Source organism: Pungitius pungitius, chromosome 15 (assembly GCF_949316345.1).
Source record: "Pungitius pungitius chromosome 15, fPunPun2.1, whole genome shotgun sequence".
Lineage (NCBI taxonomy): Eukaryota > Metazoa > Chordata > Actinopteri > Perciformes > Gasterosteidae > Pungitius > Pungitius pungitius.
In genome coordinates, this window is record NC_084914.1 from 12,840,572 (window position 1) to 12,851,764 (window position 11,193).

An 11,193-nucleotide genomic window follows, 5' to 3' on the forward strand; every position below is an offset into this window, starting at 1 on the left:
GGGAAAAGCAAGGAAATAGTTCTCAAGAGTGAAAGAGGAGATTAAACATGCAATTTAGACCACAGTTATGCATGGCCTTTAGGAAGCCTCCACTGCAAAACAGAGAGTTTTCATGAAAAATAGGTCTTTCGGAACATCAATCCATAGATATCAGATTAAAAAACATGAATTATTATTACATTTGTCTGGGGGGGTCTGTGTCAAGCCGTAAGGGAACTGATACAGGATGGATGAACGTGCCGTGTGCTGTTGCAGAAGAGAGCAAGGCGGGGACGGGGGAAGCAGATAGGGGAAGACAACCGAGTTGCTGACTCTACTGAAGGACAAGCAGGTGCAGAGAATGACCACACAATTGACAATGCACCCCCCCATTTGTTTTAGAAAGCCTTTAACGTGTCCCTTTACTAATCGCATCTATGCAAACATTCCATTCCCCTTGTTCACCGTACAGTGATGTGAATGGAAAACACTGGACACCACTTTCCACAAGTTCAAAAGGTTACAGACCACTTGTTCCTGCCGCCGAATTGTAAGTGCTGTGAACTTCCTTACCTAAATAAAACAAAGTAATACCAACCCCTTCAGAAAAAAAAAATTGTGTCAAAAGGCCAAAACTTGGAATGGGAAAAACAAGAGGAAACTGCAAAGATTTATGAGTGGGGCGAAGGAAAAGCCACAAGCTCTTTCCAGGATCCGACCTCTGTTCTCCTTCAGCTGACAAATCTTAGTCTCTCTCTCTCTCCCGCTACTGTTGTTTTTGTTGGGAGATCTGCCCTTTGTCAGGATATCATGCCCTCTTTGAGCACTTACCCCCATCAGGGCCTATCTTCAGGAAACAGATGGGGTCGGAGGCCATTCCCTTGCCCCTCCAAACTGCTGAAAGCAGCACATTGAGAGCCCACCTCCACATCGTGGCCCTCCCGGAAACCTCCCACCCCTGGCAAGGCGCCCACTCTGCACACACATCTCACTCAAGGAGCATTTACTTGCTTTATCCCTCAAACATGTCTCAATGTTCTCTCTCTCTCTCTCTCTCTCTCTCTCTCGTGTGAGGGAGGATGGGTGACTCAGTGCTATGCCCTCCTCCACAGAGGGGGCGGATCTGCTCTCACACATACTGCCTCCCAGGGTATAGGAGGAGAAGACAGTGCAAGAAGAATGACCCCAGCCGATGCCTTACAGTCAAACATATTGGCTTGGAGACAGTAGTATAAAACAAACAAATAAATGGGTCTGTATACAAGGCTAAATTAAATTCTCTTGTCTTAAATGAGGATCTATGCCTTGAGACATTACTAAGCTGTCAGGACAACCTCATTGCATTTATTTCTTTTGGTTTACTAGATGTAGATTATTTATTTAGTGCCTTACTTCCAATAACACATTCATACATAAAGCTGTATCTTTAGGGGACATGTGGGAGTCAAAACATTGCTTGAGTTCAACTGGCAGATAACATGATTATAGGGAAAAAACATAACACATAAATACATAGAAATAAAGGAAATTAATCATTATTTATCATTTAAAAAACAATTTCTCCAACAGAAAATTGTTAAAATGGATTAAAAAGGGTTATGAGTGTTAATCCTTTTAAGGGACCTATGAACTGGTCAAAACCTGAAATGGGTTTACAATATGTTTTTGTATGTATACTTCATTTATTTGAATAATTTTGCCGTATTGTCACCGATACCCAATCCAGCTATTTGAGTCAGTATTGGTTTAATATCCAATATCGGGGCATTCCTACACAACCCCTATCTGAATAAAACATGTTGCATGTGTGCTCCACCGAAAACACAGAGTTTCCGCTGTCAGCAGTCGCAAAGTCCTTTGTTCTACTGTTATTGCCATCAAAATGCCTGAATAATGAAAAAAAAGAAACATCTGTTTTAAAGCATTCAAAGCTCAAAGTGTACATTTCGTGTACGATTGAGCTTCGTAGTGAGACTTACTATAGTTTTACACACACACACACACACACACACACTTGGTAACATACACAGAGAGAGTAAGGGTGCACACACGCTGCACACTTACTCACAGGAACAAACTGTGTGCAGATATACTGTACATGTACACATACAATACACAGACACAAGCGCAATGGCCGAAACAAGTGTGTGAACAACTGTAGATGAAAGAGCAATCTTCCTCAGGAGACCCCAAGAGGAAACAGAGAGGGAGACTTGTTTTTTTTCCCCTTCTTCACCCAGACAAGAAATGCCCAGGCCTCAGCAGCAGCCTGAGTAAATAAAAGAGCGGGCCTTACTTCCCTGTCTCTCGGGCCGGGGGCCTGTGCACGCCAGCACTCTCTGTGCTGCTGCCAAAGGGGATGCTGGGGCCTGAAAAACTACACCCTGCAGCTGAAGGGCTGTCTTTGTTGGTCTGCCAAGGCCTTCCTGAGCATCCTCCAGCCAACAGCCTGTCACGTCCTGGGAGGAAGACCTCCATCTTAATGCCTGTCCCTCTCTGGGAGTTCTGTCCCTTCCCCCTCCCCTACTTGCTCTTTTTAAATGTCTCCTGTATGGAACAAAATAACCTCATTTGGAGAGCTCCTATAGGGGATGGCAAAAGATTTGCCATATTTACTTGTGCGCTATGAGTTCAGTCGCAGGCTGCAGTAGATGAACACTTTTAAAGAACCGAGTAGAAAAGGTGATGCCTCATAAGTTCGATGTAACAGAGACATATACAGTGAATAATAGCATTTGAAAAAGCTTTATACAAATAATTTTTTCTATTTTTCTTTAACTGCAAAGTGAACCACTAAAAGTTCCCCCTTCACACGCAGGTCTCAGTTTCCTCTCAGCCTCTCGGTCTGAACCTCTCTTTGTGCACCACTTCCTCTATGTTCATTTATAGAACCCTTACCCAGAGTAAATAGTCTGTTCAAATAAGATTGTTAATGCTGGGAACCAGCCATTTCTACACGCACAGCTTTTAAAACCCCCGAAGAATGTTTTCGTTTTGGCATTTCATTTATTTGAGAATTAGCAAGATATATCAATATATTTTAGAAATAGTTTTTAAGTCGTTAATTTATCTGATGACATTTTTTCCCTCTGGAATAAACTGTCTCTAATTTTGAGATGCTAAATAATATGATTAATATGAAATAATGATTATGATTTAACTCTTTGCGAACAAAAATATATGTGAGAGAACCCTAATGCCTTACGTATTAATGAAAAATGTAAAAACATTTAAGAGCCAGACATAAAGGTGTAATTCATTATTATGATGGATGTTCTTATTTTTTTAACCTTTATTTAGTCAGGATAATTCCATTTTGATTTTCATTCTCATTTTCCTTGGGGTTCTTTATAAAGACACACTAGGGTTGATATTTGATTTGGTGTTTGTTGAAATAAACACTCCACAAAGTTATTATGTTATACTCAAATCCAGCCACACACCGATGTCTTTTCAGACAGTGTCATTGTAGTTGATTGGGTGTAAAAGTATAGATTCCGAAGATATTCTGTGTTATTATTATTCCCTTGGATAAAAATACCAATAAATGTCCTTGGACTGCCTGTCCTTTATGTACTGTAAAGCACTGTGAACCATCCATTACAATGATAGCATAAATGAATAAAGTTTTACTTAAATTATTACTAATCTATTTTTTTCATTAGCAGGTCTTGCCTCACGTCCACTCTTCAATGTAAAACAGGCATTTGTGATTATAGCATTTTTTTAAATCCAGTACACCCTGCTGAAAGCTTTGAGGGCCCGTGGTTTGGGGACAACTTGCTCCTGGCTCACAGACCTTAGTGTCTGAGGTCTTGGAAGCAGTTCAAGATGGCTTATCGCTGCCCGACAGCAACAGAGTGCACCTCTCCTGTTTAGGAAGCCAAACTCTTATCCAGGTCCAGGACCTTATCTTATCAGAAAAGTGTTTTCGCTATCACTCATCTGCCACTTCTATTGCAAGTCAGACTCTGTTCAAAAGCCATTCTAGTGAAGCAAAGCGTGGCCATGTTTTCAGTCGCCAAACCTTATCTTCCCGTGTGTTGTACCAGAGATCTGTACGTAGTGGTTGTCATGAGAGATGTGTTTGTGTGAGTGTATTTGTGGCACGTTGGGGATCGGGGATTCAATGAATAAACAAAAAGCTGACAACTTGTCTGATGTAACACCGTGACCCCACTTCATATTCAGAGAGGGAATCTTTTTTTACAGTTACTGGGAGAAGTAGTGAGCATCTCCCCTGAGACAACGCATGTGTCATCTCTATGCTTTTGCTGTTCTGATGCCCAAATAGCAATGTGTGTCTGAACAACACACTATCATGTACGGCCTTGTCTGTGACACAACCACTTAAGATCTAATAGAGAAGGTGTTTTGCATTAGCTAAGCCTCCAATCTCCCTGACACAGAGAGAGAGAGAGAGAGAGACGGGTGGTCGATTTTTGGGGGACTCTTTGCAGTCAGGTGAGCGAATCACTCTGTTGACTCAGGACACAGAGCTCAGAGAACACAGCGCTGTTGGAGGAGGCCCAGGGCCGCCCTTTACTCACAGTTGTCCTGTTTTAAGACATCAAATCCAGTCAAAATGAAACACTAAGAATTCCCAGCAGCCGTCAATGAATGTGCCAGGTGGCTAGATGTGGATTTTTGCACCATGGAACTGATCAACACAGTGAAATATGCACGAGTACAAATATTCAGAATGAGCAGCTATGTACTATTAGAAAGTAAAGCTCAGATATATTATATTATCTGTGTGTGTGTGTGTTTATGTTTTCCTCTTATATTTTTTCTCAATATGCTCAGTATGTTTTTTACACATCACTGAGAAATGTCAGCCCCCCCCCCCCCTATTGCCCCCCTTGCTAGGGATCAATCAGATCCACTGTGCTACAGGATGTGAAGGTGGGGTTGCGTGAGACGACTGCGAGGAGCAGTAAACAAGGATGCCATCTTTTACACCGAGCAGGGTGGAAAAAGGCTACGTGAAATAAAAGATTCATTTCCTGGTGTTTCATCAGAGCCGTAGCTGCTCTGGCCTAACGTCATGAACACAATGCAATTCCCACACACTCTTGGAGGAGAAATGCACACCCGCCCCCAAAGACGGTAGTCAATGGGGATCTGTTTTTCCACCGAGGGGGCCGACACAAAGAGCTGGAACATCAAGCGCTGTCCTGACTCTGTGGTCTGGGTGTCCATTATTCTGGCCCTTGTGGCTCCGTCTATCAACCACGGGGGAAGCGGCAGACTGTCAACTACTTTGTCCGCATTACCCACGTCCCCCAGCTTGGACAGGAGCACTTGGTCACTGTCCCAGAAATCACAGTGCCCCAGTGGCATCCCAGGAAAGTAGGGCGGCCAGTCATCCTTTACTAGGCTTTTTTCTTTGCGTGATAGTGGTACACAGTGAAAAGTGGAAGCCCATCGCACCGCGGCAATGTTTCCTTCCACCAACCTGGACAAACTGAAATCAATGCTACTGATGGCAATCGGTAACACTGTTTCTTGAGGTAATGCCTCTAAAATGACAGCTGATGCGTGTGCTTGGGGCAGCATCCACCTCAGTTTTTACTGTAAAAATCTGCATCAAGTAACAATCCACCAGATTGTCAGAGTTTAAACTCTGAAGGATACTAGAGGAAATCTACTACCAGGGAACATAGTTAGCATCCTCTTGAACAGCTGCATACTGTAACATGTAGGTCACTGAGGTCAGCAACTTGAGCACAACATGAATGCCAGATAACCTTAAAAGATGCTGCTGGTTAGCATTCGACTGCTTGAGAGCTACTAATGCAGATCCTGTGCACTACGCGCCTGTTTGGCAGAACAAATGACATGTTTTTCAAACTGCTTCTTGGAGAATCTGGTGAATTCTTGGTCCCTCGCTTTGAAAGCACCATCCTAATTATAAAGTATAGAGCATGGATTTCGTTAAGGGAGGAAACAAAGATAACTTTGTTCTAACTCAGGCCATGTCTTGGGATGTTTTGCTCAGTTTTTCTCCTTTTAGAGAAACAAATGTTAAATCAGGGCAGAGTTAACAAGACATTAAAATGTGTTTCATCTTGTTGCTTTCAAAATCAAATCTTTTTTTCAAAAGAGAGAAAGACAGACAAGAAAAGGGACACATTCAATTATACAAAAATTCTAGAAAGGTGAAATTGGGATTCTTAATTGGTTATTATTCAGAGTGCAGTGGGTGGGCTGGAGAGCTAATGGTGATGTCTTGTTGTTTTAGTTGAGTTTGAATTGATTTGAAGTGTTTGAAATATTAAATTAGGGAATCACGCTGTAACCACAATACACCTCCCAGCATGTATGTTATTATCTCTGTGATGCTTGATATACTGTAGTTTTTTGCATTTAAAATAAATGTATTTTAAATGTATACCAACTCTCACTGTGCCATATCTTGGTAAAGTTCAATAACTTCAATGGTCAGTATGTTGCACTATTCATTATGTATTCATATGTTCAAACCAGGCAGCCCTATCAAGTTTTGGCGACGGGGGAAGACACCTAAAGCCACGGTGCAATGCAAGATGGTCAGAGGCTGTGAGTCAGACGTAGGTGGAGCAGTCGGTGTGTGGGAGAGCGGTGGTGCATGGTGTCATCTCCTGTGGAACGGAGCTGCGGGTGGCGCGGAGAGGAAGGGACAGTTGACCACTTCAGGTAGGCTACAGCACAAACAGGAAGGAGGCTGTTCCCCAGGTCTTGGCTGGACCAGCAACCACAGTGAGCCTCCCAGGGGGAGGAAGGAGGATGGCAATCTGTCCCCCAGCATGTCCCTTCACCGCCTGCCTCACTGCACTGGCTCTAAGGGAGTGCTGGGCCAGGTTGGGCTGGGCTTCAATCGGCAGGGGAGCCCTTTCTGTACATATGCGTGTGTGTGTGTGTGTGTGTGTGTGCTGCGCCCTCAACACTGCAGCAGACCAGGCGCAGGACCCAGTGGACAGTCAGCCAGCCAGTCATTCAGTCATTCAGTCAGTCAACAGCCCCTGAGAGGGATGCTGCAGCACTGTGCTGTGCTACAACTCCATTAATATTTCCTCACTGCGTTTAGAGTTTACTTGGACGCTCTTTTATTTTTCCCCACTCTTAGTTAACCACGGAAAAGATGATTTATGTCACCAGCTTGGAGAAGAAAAGAAAAAATTGTTGTGCCTACGAAAATATGCTGAAGTACTATATGGTTGCTTCATTAAAATATAGTTTGCTTTGCAAGTTTCAAGGGGCGCTATCCATTACTTAAAACCACAAACAGCACACACTGAATTGGGAAAATAGGGGCTAATTCTTCTTAATCAAACCTCATATCAAACCTTAAAATCTCAGCCTGAATGCCAACAATTATTTTGTTTCTTCACACAGTTGGATCTACATTTCATTACATAATAATATTTTTGGAAACTCACCTACCAAATGCCCCTAAAAATATTATAACCACTCTTTTCTTCTTGCAGGGACCGACAAAAATCACTCAGCTTTAGCATTTGTCGGAAAAGCCTGACCCTGCCTCTTGAACCACAACATTTGGTTCCCCTGATTAATACACTGTGGCTCTCTTTGATATCTCCTCGACGCCATCCCGGCATGTCAGTGGTAAAACAACTGGAGACAGCCCAGGAGGGAGAAGAAAACATGCATCTTTGGAGAGGAGAGCAGGAGGGGAAGAAAAACAAGCATCAACTCAAGCAGGACGATGTATTTTCATGCATCCCTGTCTTAAATGTCAAGATTTCTTAACCCTCAGTGGCTGCAGCGCTGACACCTCTCCAAGGTTCAACAGAAACCGCATTCATTAATAATTAGCTTAGCTATGAGAACAGGGAAAGAAAGAGCCAGCGAGACGGCTAAAATGTAAACTTCTTTTCTTTCCCGAGAGAATCCAATTCCAAAGTTTTTTCATTCCTCTTGATTTCTTGTTTTCCTGGTGAGTTGGCCTGATTCCCGCAGGCGGCCCACGAACGAGCAATGCAGACGTCGCATCAGCCTCACTACTCCCTCCTCTCCTTAATCATGGCTCTAATACCCTCCAGATGAATAAACATCTTCATCCCCTCTCTGTTAAAGCCAGAAGGCTCCACTACTCACGAATCCAAGAAAGGGAGAGAGAGAAAAAAAATGGAGAGTTGAAGAAGGAACACGGGAAAAGGGATGACAGATGGAAGGGTGGATCAATGTCTAAATGAACCAACAGCAAAGTAACAAAGCCACGGCAAGATTTTCTGGTGCTACCCATAATTCCTCTGATCTATTTCCCCCTCGACACAATTATCACAGTCCTCCTAATTATATTTTCTTCTTTAACAGATTTATAAGGGCCGGCCGTGGTCTTTTTGAGGATCTTTTTTGGAGGAAGCGGAGGTTTCGCGAGCTGTTGTGCAACCTTGTCGCCTCTGACTGTGTCCACAGACTGCACAGGAAAGGGGAAGGGGGGGGGGGGTGGAGAGGTAGGAGGCGGGGGGGGTTAGTCTCTAGAGAATGGGCCAGACCCCCAGACCAGCACTTCCCTGGCCCAGTAACTGTGCCAGAATACTCCTGACTTGTGTGTACAGTATGTGAGCACAAATGGCAGACAGATTTAGGGGGTTTGCTTTGTTTCCCCTTCTAATGTGTTCTGCTGGTATCCAGGCAGCTCATCATATTATCTTAATGCCACTAAGCATTTTGAAAACACAAGCACGCACGTTGCGTTGACTGACACTCGCACACACACACACGTGCACGCGCCTCAACGGAGGAGGCGGCTCCTTCGTTGCCATCGCCCTCATCTTCATTAGCAGAACGGGGCTGGAATATGAAGCCTGAATACAAGCAGACAAATGACTACAGGGCGTTTTACTTATTCATTCCTCACTTCACATTGATTTATTCCTGTTGTTCTATTTATCAGCTTCAAAAAACTTCCCCCTTGTTTGTTTTGGATGCCGACGTAGTTAGCGGAAAACTTTCAGGGTCACTTTGTAAAAATCCCTAAAACACCCCGCTGGGTGGCATCCCTCTCTCTTGCACAGGGCTTGGAAACCATTTGCTTTGTGGCACACCAAAACCCGGGAGGCTATATACGTCTCTCTTTGGAGGGGAACTGCAAACCAACAACCCCCCACTCCCCCCCCATGTACAGTCAATCATCATCTATTCAATACATGTTAACTTAAGGACAAACCTTAAGATGCTCTCTGTGACTTGAGATTTGCAAAGCAGCTAACAGTGCTGAACTGTGCTCAGCTGTAGCCGGCGTACAAGCACACGGCACGCTCACGTGCACAAACGTGCACTAAAAGGCGTGCATGGCCGAGGAGAGGCCTTTATCTGCTGCGTAGGAAGACATTACTTTGTCGTTTGCTGCTATATTAATGCTCCGAATGTCCAAACGAGCACTTTCCAGTGAAATAAAAAATTCTAATATTAGACCGGAGTCATGTGTTAATAATAAAGAAAAGATTTCGGCATATTAAATATTCAGGGTTTTTTATAGGCTTTTAGTGGAAACTGTGACCTTTCAAATTCAACTCTTCTTCAGAAATAAGGAGTTTTCCTTCTTATGTTCGGTAATCTCGCCTCTCTGAATATGCAGCTCACTGTGATGGACCCATTTCAAGGATCATCATTCCAGAGAGTGAACGTAATAGTCCCCCAATATCAGTTATCACTGACAGCAACATCCATATCAGCTAATTACTTTTCATTGGGCTTGTCGGCGAGAGGACATCAGCCTTTATCTGTATATGAAAGGAGAAGCCATTACTATTATGATATTGCTGTGAAAGAGCCGGTGTTACTGTACCACTAATATAGGAAGGCCACACAATGGGGTGCTAATAAAACCCACGTCGCCTCTAGTGGCTGTCTAACTGGACTATTTTAAATATTTAGAGAATATTACCAATAAGGTGACCTTTAATTACATTTGGCATGCAAATAAGTTGTCGAGTCAGGAAGAGAGTGCGGGGATATAGATGTTCTAAGGCCCCGAGTCCTGATGACACACACAAACACACATTGAACAAAGAGCCCAACTTGCCTGGGAACACGACCCACGCCGCTTTTTTCTTCAACCAGCATATATCAAGCTCAAACAGAGTAGGCCAATAGGTCAGAGCGGTGCTTTCTGCCTGCATTCATTTGTATTTTCCTTGGCGCTCTTGGGTTAGTGAGGTGACTGTCGTCTCCGCGGTGGTTCATTGTCTGAGGGAGGAGTTGAAGTTGGGGAATATAATCCCACGCACTGTGCCTACAGCAGGGAGGAAATATGGTCACAGAGGTGGTGCACGACCCCCCCCCCCCCCCCCCCCTGGGTAATTTGTAAAACATGAGCCACGGCACCCGAGCGCCATGCTGATGCTTGGGTCAGGTGACTCGGTCACAGGTGCACCATGGGAGGATCGCCGGTGAGGAGGCGCACCTCCCACAACAGATCACGGTGGGCAACACGATGTTTTCCGAACACTGAACTCTCTAGGAAGCTGCCTCGCTCTCTATTTTTAGGAATTGTGTAAAACACTGAACACGCAGCTGTTATGTCAGCAAGATTCTTCCTCATATTTTGGTTTTTGGTTTTTAGTTAACTCCCATCTGGGACTAAAGGTGAAATGTTCTTACATCGATAGACGCATTTAGGAACACAAACGTACGAACATATTCCACACATGTCGCTTTAAGAAGAAGGCTTGATTGAAATGCGGCGGAGACAACACACCGCATGCACTCTGCTTTGCTAGGCCTCAGATAACCTTTATCCTATAGGGTTTAATTAATGTCAGCCAGCCCACTCTGCCGTTCAGAAGGAAACAACTTATTTCTTAGCCCTCATGGAACTGAAATCCCTCTGTTTCACTGGTGAGGCCCGGCTGCCTTGTTTATCCCAACTACAGGTACTGCTCCCTATTAAGGCCAGCACTTGTTACAGTGAAAAGGTTGAATTATTTACCAACAGCAGAGCGGGGGGAAGAGAGATGGAGAGAGAGAGAGAGAGAGAGAGAGAGAGAGAGAGAGAGAGGCGTTTCCTGCATGGGAACAGAATTTCTGTTGTTATATTTTTGAAGTTATGGACAAGATTAATGATCCATGGACATAATACCTGTGCTGAATGCCGAGGAAAAGGGCATCCTTGCATACAATGTGTGGAAAATCGGGCCATGGTGGGAGGAGGAAATTGCCCTCAACACATTTTGCATTAAATCTGTTTGATGATGAACAGCTTAT

General features: G+C 44.0%; 1 protein-coding gene across 7 annotated transcripts in view; it reads right to left on the minus strand.

The window, feature by feature from the left end:
• Positions 1-11,193, minus strand: part of LOC119203416 (zinc finger protein 521-like) — an 84,073-nt gene that overhangs the window by 47,044 nt on the left and 25,836 nt on the right. The window lies entirely within an intron of this gene.